The 18,748-nt window shown below is 46.9% G+C and overlaps 1 long non-coding RNA gene across 1 annotated transcript; it reads right to left on the bottom strand.

The window, feature by feature from the left end:
* Window positions 1–5,866: 5,866 nt before the first annotated feature.
* Window positions 5,867–7,988, bottom strand: LOC123159278 (uncharacterized). The gene is made up of 3 exons (XR_006479619.1): window positions 7,606–7,988; window positions 6,583–6,713; window positions 5,867–6,390 (listed from the first exon to the last, which is right to left on the bottom strand). It is a non-coding gene; the product is annotated as an uncharacterized lncRNA (long non-coding RNA).
* Window positions 7,989–18,748: the final 10,760 nt, after the last annotated feature.

The raw sequence follows: 18,748 nt of genomic DNA, 5'->3' as shown, positions 1-18,748 counted from the left end.
ATGGCGCGACGGGGACGGGCCCGGGGCGGCGACGGAGACGAGGGCGACGACGGGGACGGGGGCGGCGACGGTGACAGGGGCGGCGACGGGGACGGGGGCGGCGACGGCGACGGGGTCGGTGACGGTGTCGATCGATCGGGGCGAGCGGTGCTTCAATGGGGAAACAGAGGAAGAAACAGAGGGAGAATGAAATTTTTCAAAGTGTTGTATATATAGAAGACACCTTTAGTACCGGTTGGAGCCACCAACCGGTACTAAAGGCCTGTTTTGGCCAGCCCAAGCGGCGGGAAGCGACCCCCTTTAGTACCGGGTGGTGGCACAAACCGGTACTAAAGGCCCCCCCTTTAGTACCAGTTTGTGCCACGACCCGGTACTAAAGGGGGTGCGCTGGCGCAGGTGCGGTGCAGCAAGTTTAGTCCCACCTCGCTAGCCAAGGGGCGACCGCACTGGTTTATAAACCCCCGTGCGGTCGCTCTCTCAAGCTCTCTCCAAAGCAGGCTTACTGGGCCTACGTGTTCTTTGCTGTCCTGTGGGCCCACTTGGCCTTTGCGGGCCTGGATCCTGGCCCAACGACAGGTTGGGTTTCTAGTCGTATGCAGGCCGCTCTGGCCTAGTAGGTGGGTTTTTTTTTTATTTTTTTGCTTTATTTATTTTTGTGTTTTTTTGTGTATTTAGAGTTTCTTTGTGAATATTTTTGCTTTAGGTACAAAAAATTACAAACTTTCTGTTAGTGCCCGTAGTTTTCAAATTTGAATAGTTTAAATTTTGAATTATTTGAAATTAGTGTGAATCACTAGTTTGTGAATAAATTAACTTTAAAAATCAGTAAAGGCATGAAAGAATTTGTTTGCACATAAAAATTCTTCGCGTTTCAAATGCCAAAACACATAACTACCCTAACTATTACAGAGATTCCCCTCTGGGTGTGAAACACAGAAGAAAGTGATGATAGTGAAGCCGATCACATCCCAGATCTTTGGGTGTGAAACTTTTTCTTCGCGTGTGTCCCTTTGCGCCGTAACCACGGAAAATCTTCATCATTTAATGGGATGCTCGGGTCAATATTCACTGTGAATGAAGCAATTTCATCAAACTTTTCATAATCTTCTGACTTGTCTGTCTTGTCATCCACTCCCACGATGTTTCTCTTCCCAGAAAGAACTATGTGCCGCTTTGGCTCATCGTACGATGCATTCGCTTCCTTATCTTTTCTTTTTCTTGGCTTGGTAGACATGTCCTTCATATAGAAAACCTGTGTCACATCATTGGCTAGGACGAATGGTTCGTCTGCATATGCAAGATTATTGAGATCCACTGTTGTCATTCCGTACTGCGGGTCTTCTGTTACCCCGCCTCGTGTCATATTGACCCATTTGCACCGAAACAAAGGGACCTTTAAACCACGTCGATAGTCAAGTTCCTATATGTCATGTATATAACCATAATATGTTTCCTTTCCCGTCTTGGTTTCTGCATCAAAGCGGACACCACTGTTTTGGTTGGTGCTCTTCTTATCTTGGGCAATCGTGTAAAATGTATTACCATTTATCTCGTACCCTTTGAAAGTCATTATATTCGAAGATGGTAACTGGGACAACAAGTACAAGTCATCTTCAATAGAGGTGTCATGCATGGTACGTGTCTGCAACCAGCTGGCGAAACTCCTGATTTATTCACGTGTAATCCAGTCATCAGACCGCTCCGGGTGTTTGGAGCGTAGCAAATTCTTGTGTTGATCCATATACGGAGCCACCAATGCGGAATTCTGTAGAACTGTGTAGTGTGCTTCAGTGAGAGAATGTCCGTCCATACATATTATTTGTTCCCCTCCTAGCGTGCTTTTTCCATCCAGTCTGCCCTTATGTAGCGATTCAGGAACACCAATCGGCTTAAGGTCAGGAATAAAGTCAATACAAAACTCAATGACCTCATCATTTTGATGGCCCTTGGAGATGCTTCCTTCTGGCCTAGCATGGTTATGAACATATTTCTTTAAGACTCCCATGAACCTCTCAAAGGGGAACATATTGTGTAGAAATACAGGACCCAAAACGTTAATCTCTTCACATAGGTGAACTAGGACGTGCGTCATGATATTGAAGAAGGATGGTGGGAACACCAACTCAAAACTGACAAGACATTGCACCAAATCATTCTGTAACCTTGGTATGATTTCTGGATCGATTACCTTCTGAGAGATTGCATTGAGAAATGCACATAGCTTCACAATGACTAATCGAACGTTTTCCGGTAGAAGCCCCCTCAATGCAACCGGAAGCAGTTGCGTCATAATCACGTGACAGTCATGAGACTTTAGGTTCTGGAACTTTTTCTCTGCCATGTTTATTATTCCCTTTATATTCGACGAGAAGCCAGACGGTACCTTAATACTGAGCAGGCATTCAAAGAAGATTTCCTTCTCTTCTTTGGTAAGAGCGTAGCTTGCATGACCCTGATGTATGCCGTCTTCTCCGTGCATACGTTGCTGGTCCTCCCGTGCCTCAGGTGTATCTTTTGTCTTCCTATACACGCCCAAGAAGCCAAGCAGAGTCACGCAAAGATCCTTCGTCACGTGCATCACGTCGATTGCGGAGCGGACCTCTAGGTCTTTCCAATATGGCAGGTCCCAAAATATAGATTTCTTCTTCCACATGGGTGCGCGTCCGTCAGCGTCCTTCGGAACAGGTTGTCCGCCAGGACCCTTTCCAAATATCACCTTCAAATCCTTGACCATATCATGTACATCAGCACCAGTACGGTGGCGAGGCTTCGTCCGGTGATACGCCTCACCTTTGAAATGCTTGCCTTTCTTTCTTACGGGATGCCTGCTCGGAAGAAATCGACGATGTCCCAGGTACAGATTCTTCTTACAACTATTCAAATATATACTGTCGGTATCATTCAAACAGTGCGTGCATCCGCGGTATCCCTTGTTTGTCTGTCCTGAAAGGTTACTGAGAGCAGGACAATCATTGATGGTCACGAACAGCAACGCCTTTATGTCAAATTCTTCCCCCATGTGCTCATCCCACGCACGTACACCTGTTCCATTCCACAGTTGTAAGAGTTCTTCAACTAATGGCCTTAGGTACACATCAATGTCGTTGCCGGGTTGCTTAGGGCCTTGGATGAGCACTGGCATCATAATGAACTTCCGCTTCATGCACAACCAAGGAGGAAGGTTATACAAACATAGAGTCACAGGCCAGGTGCTATGGTTGCTGCTCTGCTCCCCAAAAGGATTAATGCCATCTACGCTTAGACCAAACCATACGCTCCTTGCGTCATCTGCAAACTCCTTCCCGTACTTTCTTTCGATTTTTCTCCACTGCGACCCGTCAGCGGGTACTCTCAACTTTCCGTCTTTCTTACGGTCTTCTCTATGCCATCGCATCGCCTTGGCATGCTCTTTGTTTTGGAACAAACGTTTCAATCGTGGTATTATAGGAGAATACCACATCACCTTGGCAGGAATCTTCTTCCTGGGGCGCTCGCCCTCGACATCACCAGGGTCATCGCGGCTGATCTTATAGCGCAATGCACCACATACGGGGCAAGCGTTCAAATCCTCGTACTCACCGCGGTAGAGGATGCAATCATTAGGGCATGCATGTATCTTCTACACCTCTAACCCTAGAGGGCAGACAGCCTTCTTTGCTTCGTACATACTCTCGGGCAATTCGTTGTCCTTTGGAAGCATATCCTTTATCATTACCAGCAACTTTCCAAATCCCTTGTCAGATACACCATTCTCTGCCTTTCATTGCAGCAATTCCAGTGTGATGCCCAGCTTTTTCTTTCACCTACGCAATTCGGGTACAACAATTTTTTGTGATCCTCTAACATGCGCTGCAACTTCTTCTTCTCCAAATCACTTGCGCAGTTTCTCTTTGCATCGGCAATGGCCCGACCTAGATCATCAGCGGGCTCATCTGATGCCTCTTCTTCAGCTTTTTCCCGCATTGCCGGCTCAGCTTCTTCCCGCATTACCGGCTCAGCTTCTTCCCCCATTGTTGTATCATCGTATTCAGGGAACCCATGGCCAGGATAGCTGTCATCGTCCTCTTCTTCATTGTCTTCCATCATAACCCCTCTTTCTCCGTGCTTGGTCCAAACATTATAGTGGGGCATGAAACCGGACTCAAACAGGTGGACGTGAATGGTTCTTGACGTAGAGTAATTGCGACCATTCTTACAGCCAGCACATGGACAAGGCATAAAACCATTCGCCCGCTTGTTTGCCTCAGCCGCAAGCAGAAAAGTATGCACGCCCTCAATGAACTAGGGAGAGCATCGGTCATCGTCATCCATTGCCGGCTCATCTTCATTACGCAACACCGAATAGACCAAATTAATACAAGTTCATACATAAAGTTCATACAACACTTAAATGCAACAAACAAATAACTCTCTAGCTAAAGCATTTAAATGCAACAACAAATGCGATCAAGATCACAACTAAGGTAACAATTGATCCAACAGCATAATGATACCAAGCCTCACTATCGATGACATATTTTCTAATCTTTCTAATCTTCAAGCGCATTTTCTCCATCTTGATCTTGTGATCATCGACGACATCGGCAACATGCAACTCCAATTCCATCTTCTCCCCCTCAATTCTTTTCAATTTTTCTTTCAAGTACTCGTTTTCTCTTTCAACTAAATTTAACCTCTCGACAATAGGGTCGGTTAGAATTTCCGGTTCACATACCTCCTAGATAAAAATATCTATGTCAACTTGATGGGCATAATTTTTCATAAACACGAAATGCAACAAATAGTTTTAAAAGAGAATATACCACATCCGAATCATAACAAGGACGAGGGCCGACGGGGACGGATATCAAAACCATGGCACTATGTATAACAAACAACGTACGGGTAAGATAATTATTATACGAGTAACTATATATCCAAATCACACAAACATAAATTTTTTATATAAAATTTCATGAACAAGAGGCTCACCACAAGGTGGTGCCGGCGACGGGACGGTGCGGACGATCGACGGTGGTTACGACGGAGATTTAGAAGGCACTAAGTAAACCACACCTACATATGCAAACTAAGTGTTATTTTGACCTCAAATTGCATATAAATCAAATACTACCACATATAATTCCTCCCAAATTACTAAAACCCACAATTAATCACTATATAAACCAATGCAAGAGCTAATCTAGCAATGAGAGATGAAAGGACAAAGTTGCTAACCTTGGTGATCATTTGAATGGATGGGGGCCTGCAAATCTTGACAAATTTGGGGCAAATTTTGTGATGAACTCGAGAGGAAGAAGGGAAGAACAGAGGAGAGGGAGAGGGAAAAGGGGGAAGAACAGAGTGCGGGTGGGCGTAGGGTTTATATAGGACGACCTTTAGTACCGTGGTGCTAAAGGTGCTGGAAGGGCCCCACTCCGACAACATCCTGCCACTACTTTCTTTAGTGCCGGTTCGTGGCACGAACCGGTGCTAAAGGTTTGCCACGAACTGGTACTAAAGAGCTCCTCCCGCCTAGCCGTTGGAACCGGCACTAATGGACACATTAGTGACGGTTCTGTTACAAACCGGGACTAATGTGTCTCACATTTGACCCTTTTTCTGCTAGTGATCTCAGCCACTTAAGGTGTATTTTAGGAAAACCCCCCTACTGGCAATTAGTTACAAAACAGAACTTTTGCAATAACCACCTGAAGTATTTCATTTCCTTCTCCATTCAGTTTGTCCAACGACAGACATGAAGCCCCATATCCTATTAGTTTGTATACTACTTAATATCTTTGCACGTATTTGGACCTCATGAAAACCATGCATATTTCAGTACATTAGTGGCTTGTACTACATCACTAATTATGCAAAAAGAAGCTGAATATGATTGTCACTGTAAAGTATGTCAATATGTATGACAAATATGCGAGTGCATAGAAAAAATTAACCCACCCTTTGAAGCATAACTAAACATTCGACTCGGCCATCCCAGATTGAGCATATCACAAGCATACACACTACTGGAATCAGCTACTTTGCCATCTGTCAGATCTTTGCCGTCTGCTAGCAAGACAGAGTATTAAGGACTAATATGGTCACCACTCAACAGACATTGCTATTTAAAATGATAAGCTCTACTATCTTGATGGTACATCATAGAAAAGCTCTAGCATTTCCCTCCAGTTCTACTACTTCTTGCTCATCAAGCTTCTTGTTCTGGGAGAGATCACAGCAAGAAAACACGATTTAGTTGAGCACAGACACACACATAAGCATGATCAAGAACAGAGTTAAATTTATCTTGCAGAGAAACTCTCAATTGTTAGAAAGGGGAGACTTTGATAATAGCTTCTTCCATCCGTCTGTAGTCCTGATGTTTCTGCTTGTCAGAGCATCATGCATCTACAAATACAAGTAGAAAATAGTTTACATTACAAGGAAAGAAGTAGGAAAATTATGTTCTCTTATCCTGATCATCTATGTATTGAAAAATTAAGAATGCAATTCAAGTTCTTTCGCTAAACCGGATATGACAAAAGTAAAAACTTGATGCTGCAGCACAAAGTAAAAACAAGATGTGACCAGCATTGGTACCTCCTGAGAGCGGGCTTGTTTCTTTTTCGGTGTAATCACATCATCAATGAGAAGCATTGGAGAATTAATCTCTGCAAATGAGGTAGCATCACTGAAATCTTGATTTTGAACACTATTGACCGATTCCACGGCTGCGAACAAAAATTCAGCAAAAAACATCAAACAAGGATTAACAAAAAATTAGGTAATGACAAAATATTCTTGCCTTTCTAGGACTGCAATGTTAAGGTTGCAAATTAAAAAGATTCCAAGACTGCAATGGGTTGCAAATTAAAAAGATACAATAGTCTTATTTTCTGCATAGAAAAGGTAAAAAAGGTTTTGTGCATACAAGCATTTTACATGCAGGTAATTTGACAGGTAGATGAGATTAGTTTGTTCACATGTACAAATATCCGAGAAGATGATGAAATCTCAAGATAGAGAACTGCTCGAAAATCTAGTATAAGCATAGCAAGCTTGTCCAGTGACTAATATTTCTGTTCATCGATACAGAAAGATATCCCTGTTATCCATATCAAGTTGAAAGCAAGCGTATCCTAGATGGGCATGAACTAGCTGTCCAGTCAAAATTTTCAATTAGGTAAACATTATGTTTTTTGTTATGCTAATCAACACCGAATAAAGGTCTTTCCAAATTAACTGAATTTGGTACATGAAAGTGTCAGTACATACTAAACTAAGATTCTACAGTCTGCACTATAGTTCACATTTATCACATTTGCTTTTTTCATTGGAATGATAAAACGAGGTGAATAAGCATATACATTGGCAATATACATATACAGTTGGATTGATGGATGTTCCGTCCTTAGTAATTTTCTTTAGCTCTCCGTATGTATAGCATACTAAAGTGGTACGACCTGGAGACTTGACACTGGAGACTGGAGAAGTGCTGGTAGCAACCTCACAGGCAAGCATACCTGAAGACTGGAGACTGGACGCTGAACATAAATTGATTTCCTAAATAAATGCTACAGAATTAACTAAGAAAATTGGTAGCAACCTCACAGGCAAGCATACCTGAATACTGAAGATTTCTTCTTCAACGTTCCCATACGGCGGAGGGGTGCGAGCGACGTGTGAACAATGCGGGAGGTTTTCCCGAGAAGAGTACCTTGGAGACGGTCCGCCGGGGCAGGACGTCAGAGCAGAGCATTTGTCCGCACAGGGGAGGTCTGCCAGGGCAGCCAGGACGCCGGCGACAAGACGGCGGGGTGCTGGATCTGGACCTCCACTGGGCGCAATCGCCCAGGTAGGCACCGGATCTGGCCCGCCGCCACCGTCGACAGGCTTTTGCTATCGCTCAGCTACGCCGCCACCGTCGGCAAGCTCTTGCTATCGCCCAGCTACACCGCCTTGGAGGATTTTGGGTCTGGGTTAATGCGTGCCTAGGAAGGAGGAGATGATTATGAAAGCAAAACGAGTAGAATTGAAGGAGTTTTGTGCAAATAATGTAGTACATGTGTGTTCTGATCCATCCAGAAGAATCTGGGCCCTTCATTCAAGATCAGATGGCCCAGACATGTTTTTTCTATTTTTGCACCTGTGGCCCGTTTTCTATTGTAGTCGCTCCCATATGTTCTGGATTGCAGGGGCTCTAGATTATCCTTTAGGCAGTGGCGGCACCAACATCCAGACGTTGTGATGTCACGTGGATGTATGTAGTCAATTTTCTTAACCTTTTTTATCAGGAGTGGTGTACGCATACATGAGATTCTCCCGTTTGCTAAATTCATGTGTAGTCACTAGACTGCACAGCTAGAGTAAATTGCAAAACGGAATTGCTTTGCGTACGACTTTAAAATGTACGATCTAGTCCGACCCAGTGATCCCACAAATGCCGCTGATGCAGAGTTTTGATCGGAGGTCACTGAGTAGTGTCGTATAAAGTCGTACAAGTATTCATCGTACGCCTAGCACTGCTCATTGCAAAAACCAACAACACTGAAGGCTACGCTTGTAGAAACCACACTTTTACGGAATCTGAGGCGTGTCCCTAGCCTTCAATGTTGATTGTTTTTTTAAATAGCCTCAGACTTATGTAGAAGCGTGGTTTCTACAACCCTATCCTTCAATCTCCATGCTTTTTTACAATTCACTCACATAGCTACAACTTGACTTCGCCACTGCCTTTGGGGCAATCATACCAATAAATTTCCCGCTAACAATGTTTTTGTAGCAAGTGAGAAGGTTCATGTCATCGTAATCTTTGTGGACACACTTTTGAAGATGTTAAAAGGTGATTGTCTGTCATCTTACAACCCATGTTCCTGCTATGTGCACTATCAAACTATCTTTTAACCTCCCTATTTTCATGGCCTAAGAGATATGTGTGTGTTATCCCTGTGCCTCAATACAGGTGTGTTGGGCATCAACGGCAGTGTTGCATGTCATTGGTACATTCATGAGGATTTGCCAGAAGTCAACTCCTTCTATAGTATTTACTAAAGTTTTTTCCCACATAATTTTACCTATCCCCCTTGGTCATTTACTTAGCTTCCACACCAAATTTGCACCTCTTGTTGCTTTTGCTCCTACAAAATAGGAAAGTTCATCCTATGTTCGTAAGGATCCGCTGAAAAGTACTGTTGAAGAGATGCTTGATCTCGACCCTTGTGCGAATATAGCGTGTTTGCTTTATTTTCTCGTTATAGTGCTATTTTTATGTTCTTCACAAAGCACATGTTTAATGATGCGTTCTCCTATTGATGCGGCACAAATAATTTAATCTGCACTATGACTGTTAGAAGGTTGGTGCTGACCATCACTAGTGTTTTGTCGGGGGTTGGGTACGCCATATGCCAACAGATGGCTTATCATGGTGGGAGCGAGTAGAACGTCGCCGGTGCCTGGAAGCGGGATAAGGCGTAGACACGTACGCCGGCGAACTTTACCCAGGTTGGGGGCTCTCCGTGCAGATAATACCCCTACTCCTGCTCTGCGGGGTCCCCGTATGATCACTAAGGCACTAGTGATACAAGGTGCTCCTTGAGCTGTGTCTAGAGGTAGGAGAAGGCAAGGCTAGCTCTTCCCTGCCCTAGTTGACTGGCTAGTTCTATCAGAGTGGGAACCCTTTGCATGGATGCCCTGGGGGGTTTATATAGGCCTACCCTCCAGGGTTGTAACGGTAATCCGTCCGGGTGCTGGGCCCGGCTGTCAGTGTCTCCGGCCTCCGGATTCTCCGCCGACTACTGGGGCCCGCCGCCTGGTGGGCCCCGCCGATTGGTTGGTGGCTGCTCACTATAGCCGTGCCGCTAATGACGAGGGCTTGATCATCTCATCGTGGCTACAGTCCCGCCGCCTGGTGGGAGGTCACTTAGGCCACACCTGGTATCATCAGCTTAATGGCATGCTTGCCTCGGGGCAAGGGACGACCGCCTGCTGGAGGCCGGCCCTCCCTGAGTCCGATTGGTTGGGCCTCCGCCGTCTTCTACGGCGTCACTGTCCGATAGGGCCCGCCGCCGGCATGCCGTACCGACAGGTCGTTGTGGGGAACAGGGCTCCGCCTGCTCGAAGTGACGTCGGGGGGGACATGGCACAGTGCCACGCCGTGCGGAGATCTCTGCCTGTACGGGGCACTGTAGCCATGCTTGTTCCGAGATTCGGGGGCGACGGACTTCACTGTAGCCACGCTTTATCTTGTACCCTTAATGGGAACCAAGACTTCGAGGGCGTCGGGTGTCCGCCCTCTCTGGGAGCCGGCCTACTGGAGCCGGCCGCTCTCAGTGTCGTCTGCTGGTGCTTGGCCGTCCTCCGGTGGCCGGCCTCTGGGCCAGCCGGCCCACGGAGGGCGGAGCTTCTAGCTGGGGTCTTTGTGGGACGAAGCCGGCCCAAAGTTTGGTTATGTCAAGGGACTCGGGTGAGGCTACCCGTGGCCCATTACTCCGACATGTTTCTTGTCGTGCAGCCTTTGTCACAAGAGTGCTACGATTTATGGTGGTTAGTACCGATGCATGGACCCTCGTTGCTCTTCTGTCGATGAAATCCCATTGTGAGTTGCCTGACCCGTGTTACTTAGGTTATGAGTATTTGGTTCCTGCCACATGTTCGGTAACCTATGATGGAAATTGCAGGTACTGCATATGCACCAGGTCAGCGGATGACTCGGGTTAGGCCAAGTTCATGATATTTGATAGGTTTGCTAGAGAACTTATCGGGAAGCCCTTGATCAACCTACTCCAGCTAAGGTATCCATTACCTCCGTAAATAATATTGCATAGAAGGGAGGGGCTTTTGTGCCCCTTCCTCCAGAGTTTGCCTGCATCATTACATAGAAAGTCAAGATTGTGGCCAGTATTTCTAAGAAAATATTTTTAGCGATGAATGACAATGTCGTTCCAAGTGGTTAGGATTATAGAGGCATATAGACTGGCGGGTGCATTTCATGATTCTTCCATTGTCATGATGCTCTGCTTATCATTAAATACTTTTCTTTATTTTCTTTTCCGTATAGGTATTCACCCCAACCTTGACTGCAAAGGAAAGTGTTTGGAAGAACCTATGATCAAGGTATTAGCCTCTTATGTTTCTTTGCCCATTTACCTTCGGGGTGTTCGTTGTGCATCTCATAAAACTCATTCGTACCTTTACAGTTTAGCAAACCACCTCCTGTGGCTGAGTGAATTGCAGAAAACATTGACATTGAAGGCTAGCGTTGCAGAAATCACACTTCTATAGTTTTGTGTCAAAAACCACTAATTATGAGGCTTTTTTTTTGCAAAAAGCACTATTTCGCGGCTTTTGCCGTTTTGATGATGATTAAGACATGTGGGTGCCATATTTGTTGACGTGGCTAGCACAGATGACACTAGAAGTCGTTACTTCCAAATTTACAAAACAGCCCCTTGTATTTTGCATAGACACCCTTCATTCATAATTAAAAAAGCAATCAGCACCAGCTCGTCCATCTCGTCGGGGAGGCACCTGAACGCCTGCCGCCCCAGCACCCGCTCCCTGCTGGCCGCCCCGCACGCACTCCTTCTCTCTAGCGCCTCCTGCTCGCCCAACGGTGTCCGAGAAGAGGCAGCCATGACTCGACAGCAACGCGCGCTGCCACGACATATGGCCCTGCCATGGCCGGCTCTCACCACCGCGCCGAGAAGCCGCTGTGCCGGCCTTCTCCAGCCAGGGAAGACCACGCCAGCACCCCCTCGCTTCCTGCTTCTGTGACGTGTGTGGCCGGTGTTGGGCTAGCCATGGGCGAGGTGGTGTGTGGCCGCTGCTTGGTGGCGGCCATGACGTGGTTCCCCGGGGTAGGCAGCAGAGGCTCGGTAGGGTGTGGCCGGGGACGAGGCGACGGCCAGAGCATTGGGAGGGAGAGGAGGTCGAGGCTGGAGGTGTGCCTTGCGGGCCTCCCAGGCTAGCGCTTCCTGGAGCAGTGGAGGCCACGGCGGCGGCCAGATGTGGCCGGATCCGGCGCGACGACGGCGGGGCCTGCCGGGGAGAGGAGGGGCAGCGACGTCTAGTCTGAGGCATTACGCCATGTCAACAAAAACAGGCTCCATATGTCATAATCATCACCAAAACGGCTAAAGTCGCTAATTAGTGCTTTTGCAAAAAAAAAAGCCTCAAAATTAGTGTTTTTTGGCACAAAACTATAGAAGTGTGGTTTCTGCAACCCTAATCTTTAATGTCGATGTGTGAGATCCGCTCCAAATTTTAACCCATTTGGACATCTGAGCAGCTCTCGGCAAAGAAGACAAATTCAGAGTCTGTAAAAAAGTTTACTGTTCACGCACTGTTCTAATCCGGTTTTTCTTTTTTGCCGAGAGCTGCTCAGATGTCCAAATGAGTTGAAATTTTTAGCGGATCTCTCGCATCAAATTATCTACCACACAAAAAAATTGAATTTTTTTTGAAATTTTTAGTATTTGTTTGGTTTACTTTTTTTAAGCGGGAGCAGATAAGCCTGGGCACCGAGTTGGATTTCCGATCTAGAAACTCTCTTCTTACCTTCTTTGTTCATAGTTGCATATACGTTAAATCAAAAACTGGTCCAATGTAGGCTCATCGCACCCTGAAATGCTTATTGAACAGATGTGATTAATTCACATCCTGTTGTGGCTAATTACCAAAAACGTATTTAGCTTCAGGTTAGGCGCACTCGCCGCTTTTCACCGTCCTGACATGCAGATCTATCGCAAGGTAACTGTCTACTTGCCTTCCAACAGAAGCTAACATGCTTGCTGCAGTTCAGTTTATTGACCCCGAGGATCTCCTCTGCTCCAAACAAAACAAATAAGGTTTAGGAACGATGTGATAGATAAATACATTTGTTGCGCGGGTTAAAGGAGGTCAACCTGTCTAATGTATCAGATATATTTTGAGAAACTTACCATTTTAGGCGTATTCTCAGCCAAATCTATGTATGACGGCTTCATTAATATTGGACCAATCTCTAAGTCGTTCCATATTTGGAAAATTAAAGTACCTATAAAAATCAAGGTCTTTATGTGATTAGTGCACAAGTGAATGATTTTGACAAAGGACAACTTGGCGAAACGTAAGTGGAAGGATAGAAAACGATGTTGTTTTTGTGATCAGAAGGAAATGATTCAAAATCATTTTCTCAAATTCGCAGTAGCCAGGTTATTGTGGCGAACAATACATGTGTCATTTAATGTTTTCCCACCTTGTAGCATCTCCAATTTGTTTGGTAACTGGTTAAACAGAGTGGAGCCTAATACAACGGCAGAAATTAGGGTGGGAGTTTATGCATTACATTGGAATATTTGAAATTATCGGAATGACATTTTTTAACCGAACGAATAGCACGGACTTTTTGCAGGTTATCTTCCAGGCATCTGCATTGATCCATACGTGGTCATAACAGTGTGGAATTCAGGGAGCTTATGGTCATGGGGTGCAACCACTGGGACTGTAGCATGGGTTACATAAAACTGCTTTGGATGACGATCCGATAATAGGATCGGTATTTAGGCATCATGTCCTCTTTTGCTCGTTGGGCATTTTGTTTTATTATTTGATTTTGCTTACGTACCTGAGATAAACTTCTATACTTATTTGTTATATTGTATCATTTAATAAAATGACTGTGCATCGCTTTATGCAGAGAGACGGGGTAATCCTCTTTAAACAAAAGAAATCAAGTAACAGAATCTCTCCTTTTGTTAGTAGGCTATATATTGCGTTCAACATGTACAATAAAATGCGTGTTAGGCCTATTGATTTACTAGTTAGGAATTCCTAATTTCTCATTCGTATCTGGATCTTTGGTAGTTAACTTAACCCCTTGTTGGGAAAGCAGCATTAGGTGTGTTGCCAGGCAAGGGGGGAAAAGCAGTGCTGTCACAGTACATCTGTCCCTTTGTCCTTGAGAATCCGAGTATTCTTTTCACTGTCATTTATGGGCCTTCGTTGAAAAAGAAAGTTACTTTTAAGAGCAATTTTCTCTAAGTTTTGTTTTTCAGGCTGTCGAGTCTGTAGTGCCTGGATGGTACCGTAAAAGGATCTCCAGTTTAATCCTCATGGAGCCTCCTGATCATCTAGTCGTAGATGTCTGAACATGGGCATGCATAAGGATCTTCTCATTCACAAGCCATTAAGTGCTGAATTAATTATGCCCGTTTGAGAAGCCTCCACACAACATTTGTAAAAACTCTTATGTTTCCAAAACAATCCTCTTAACTCTATCCAAAACAGGCTTTAGAAAGAAAATCAGTGCCGAAATATGCTCACAAATTTCAACCACCGGACATAGAACACACCGGCTGAAGTATTGAGACTATTGAGTGTACAACATGGATGCTTAGTCCCGATAGACAAAGCTAGTATGGTGGGGCGCCACAAGTCAATTGCATCGCTGCTTGCTCAAATTATTTTAGACATCCACTACAACACGTCTCATTTGAAACTAACCTGTTTCCCTTAACTGAGAATTTTAAGACGAAATCTTGTGCGTGAGCACCCATATACAGACTTTCATCGTATGAAGGAACGTTCCAGTCTAGCAGCACCCACTCGGCGGCTGCTGTGACGGATGATCTGCTTCTGCAGGACGTGGAGTCCCTCCAGACTCGTGGGGCTCGTCGCCGTCCGCAGCACTATGGAGACATGCATATTCTACAACGCTCCATCCATATTCTACAACACCTCCCGCAACATCCATGTGTGCAAGCTCCTCCTTCGCCGATGGATGCGGCACCCGTCGTCAGCTCGGGTTCATCACACCGGCATAGCAGTCACTGCCCCTTCCCTCCCGAAGTATGACAACATTTTGGTACAGCTACAACTTCCTGACTAAGATCACTTCAAGATGTGATTGTAGTTTGGTTTGCTCCAATCTCCCATTTCAAGTTAATTTGGAACTTTATTGGCCAGGAGCCATATATATACAGGAGCTTGTTCGTGACAGCTTCTCTCGTGTGGATGGTTAATACCTATATATTACATGTGAAGGAGCTGGTTTGCTTGCTAGCCCTGCCCAGCCAGATGTTGCGTAAAAAGGTATGGTTTGCATGCGCTTGACCCGAACTAACCGAAAGCAATACATTTGAGTCATGCATGCCTCGTGCTTCTTTTCCCTGTCATGCATATTATTCCAGTGCACTTTTGCATCGTTCTTTTTCAATAAAGTGTGGATTTTATTGTTTCATAATGAAGCATCAAATGGATACAAACATAATAAACACACATACAACCTCTCCATATCTATAATGCACACAGCTAACTCAAACGCACACAGCCAAACACACACCGGCAAATAGTAAAGTCATATAATACCAAAGTTATACATAAGCGAGAAAAAAAACAAGCAATCAGATCTGCAGTTGACAAACTAAAACAAAGACGATATCTGCACCAATCATCTCATGGCACTACACGGGTGACGAGATTCTTCAACAGCAACGCCTTCAGAAAGGGAGCGATGCTCAAGCACCGCCGTCACTGGATTCGACCACAGCAAGAATCTTGGTTTCATCCTGAATAATCAGTCCATGCATATTCGAACAATGCCTTCAACAAGATAATGACATAAGAACACATCGTCATTGCCAGGTATGACCATCTTAGGTCAGACCTAGGCTTTTCACCCTGAAACTCGAGACCGGATGCACAAATAGCACCACCATCAAAGTCACTCATGTGTTGTGGCCACCACTTCTCCGCGATCCTAGTAGCTACATACGATGTACAATCGCCGCTGCCGCACAATCATTCCTCTGCATCAAGTCTTCGTCCATAATTTGCATCTCACTGACAAAGTCAACCATCAGATCCGAAGGGATGAACTACCCCAAAGACTTTTCTCTGACCATTTTCATCGTGGAGCCATAGGGGGTCGCTGCAACACGCTCTGTAGTCACCACAACCAGTTGACCAAATATGAATCACAACGAAACTGTTCAGATTTGAAATCAGGGGAACAACGTCGTGTCGATGATGCATGACGGCCGCCCAACAACAGATTAGGACCAGAGGCCGGTGGCCGCCAGGGCAGCGTGTAGGACGTGACGCAGGGCCTGAACCCTGTTTGTCCACCACAACCAAAGACGACGCGGTCGCCTTGAGGGTATCGATCTATCCCCTTTTTCTCTTGGCTTTCGAAATTCAGTGTTCCATTTCTTTTGAACCAAAATTTCAAATGATGTTTGTTTGCATATTTGTGTTTCTGGTGACGAGGGCCTCAAATGAGATCCATTTTGAATATGATTTTAAGAGAAAATTTCATTATGTTTCAACTACGGAAAATTTGTATGAGCAACTGAAAAAATCATAGGTTTCAGAACCTGCGAAGTTTCAACTTCTAAAACTTTGTTTGAGTGACTGACAAAATTGTAGGTTTCAGAACCTACAATTGACAAAATCGTAAGTTTAAGAAATTAAACTTAAAACATGTTGTGACCTCATGTAGTATCCAACGATTTTGTGGATCACGAGGCAATCACACGAGAGAGACGGATGGGTAAGTGTGTTCTCTTGCGAATTTCCTAAGCTGGTTGGTCATTCTTGTTCTCTTTTTTCCATTCTTATCTTATCCTCTCACCCCGTTGAGCCCCTTGTCAAGCGAGCTCGCCGGTGATGGAGTTCACACCACCAATGTCATGCCAGGCTGCTCGTCAAGCATACCCTCTACCCACGTCATTCATGAGCAAGCTTGGACGGCAGACAACATTAATTAGACAAGGAGGACAACACCTGGCTCGGCACGAGTGGCGCTCAATCTGGCAGACAACATTAATTAGTCAAGCATACTACAGTGGAGAAAGATGTCAACCAGAGCATGGAAAGCTAAAGATAGTATGTGCTAGGCGGTTGGAATGGCGACGGGGAGAATTGGCGACGACATCACGAAAGAGCTTGGGGCTGGGGAGGAGGGAGACAACAAAAGCCAGGTGTGGATTTGCATCATCGCAAGGAGAGACAACAAAAGCTACTACGTACATGTTATACTATGTGTATACTTTTTTTGTATACAAAAATATATGAAGCAAATTCTGAACCGATGATGCACGATTAGCAAATACTCCCTCCTTAAAAAAATATAAGACTAGTAATCTACACGCTCTTATATTATTTCACCGAAAAAGGCTTCCGCCCCGTTTTATATATAAAGCAAAGATCACCAACAACCCAGTACAACACATGCACCCAAAACACAAGCACACACCCAAGGCGGGATACATAGGCGCTGAGCGCAGCAACACCACCCCTAACACTACAAGAGCCATCGGGGGCCTCAACCGTGAACACGCCACCACGAAGAGAAGAAGCTACATACGACGCACCGTGGGCTCCAAAGAGGTGCCTACAGGAAGGTTACGACACCTAAGCGCCGCACCGCCCGACCCAAGAATCAGAGTTTCCCTCGGAGCAACACGACGAGCAACGAGAGTCGCGGCGACGCCTTCAAGAAGGGAACGAGCTTCACCGTCGACGGTCAATGCGAAGATAGAATAGGTTTTCACTCCGACCAATGTTCACCGCCACCGAACGCCACACCCTGGTTACCACGCGCCCACACGGCCATGGCCACCAGGCAGCACCAAGTCATGAGCTTTGCCCAGGAGCACCGCGACACCACCACCAGGGCCGCCGCCTCAGCATCCAGGACCTTGATGCCACCTCACCCGCCACCCACCGCTACCCCAACCAAAGAGACAAATGGAAAGGAACCGCCTTTTGCACTCCTGAGCACTCCCCAGCACCAAGACCCGATAGTGCGGCCAAAACCGGCCAGCATCGACCCGTCCTGCTGCCGGGCGCGAGACGAGCTCGGTCCTGCTGCCGGGCGCGAGACGAGTTAGGTCCTGCTGCCGGGGGCGAGACGAAACCGGTCTTGCTGCCAGGCGCGAGACGAGCTCGGTACTGCCACCGGGCGCGAGACGAGCTCGGTACTGCCGCTGGGCGCGAGACGGAGGATGGGCACCACTGGGAGAGGGCCAACTCTCTGATGAAGGTAGCGCTCGAACGACGGGGAGAGGAATCAAAGGTTGTCGAGGGCGCTTACCGACAGGCAGATGCCGAAGAAGTCCAGCCGCCGCCGTGGGACGACCCAGACCACCGCCATGGTCCACCGCCACGCCGTGGCAGCCCACATCCACGTCGGGACCCCGAGGGGCAGCCCTGAAACATCGCCACCACCCTAGCTGCCAACAGCCGCCGCACGCCAGGTCGGGCGAAGCCCACATGCTGCCAGCGCCACCATCAGCACGAACCACCACGACCACCACCCCGCCACCACTCCACCGACCACCGCAGAGATGGCCGACCGCGGCCCAAGCTGCCCACAGAGACACAGCCCATGCCGCCCGCCAGATGAGGCTGACGCTGCATCCGCCGCCGCCAGCGGAAGGACGGGCACGCCACCGCTGTCAACCTCCACTGGCGGCGCCAACCAAGCCCTTGCGCCAGATCAAGCGGCTCTGGGCAGAGCCTCGCCGCGCGCCGCCTCCCGAGCCAGAGCACCGCAGCCGCTGCACTTCACCAGGCATGGGCCGACGACGCGCCGCCTCTGACCGCCGCACCACGCACCCGCTGCAGTGCCTCCACCAGGAGCCGCCGTCCTGCGCCGGCCACTCTGAGCAGAGGAGAAGAAGGGGCCCCGCCGTCGCCGCGCCAACCGGGCTTTGCCCGTTAGCGCCAGCCGGCGGCGGCGGGGGAGGAGGGGGAGATATGGGGACGAAGGGACCGGCGGCTAGGG

Source organism: Triticum aestivum, chromosome 7B, assembly GCF_018294505.1.
Source record: "Triticum aestivum cultivar Chinese Spring chromosome 7B, IWGSC CS RefSeq v2.1, whole genome shotgun sequence".
In the NCBI taxonomy this organism is placed as follows: domain Eukaryota; kingdom Viridiplantae; phylum Streptophyta; class Magnoliopsida; order Poales; family Poaceae; genus Triticum; species Triticum aestivum.
The sequence above is the reverse complement of the archived record's forward strand: the minus strand, read 5'-3'. Positions and strand labels throughout refer to the sequence as shown.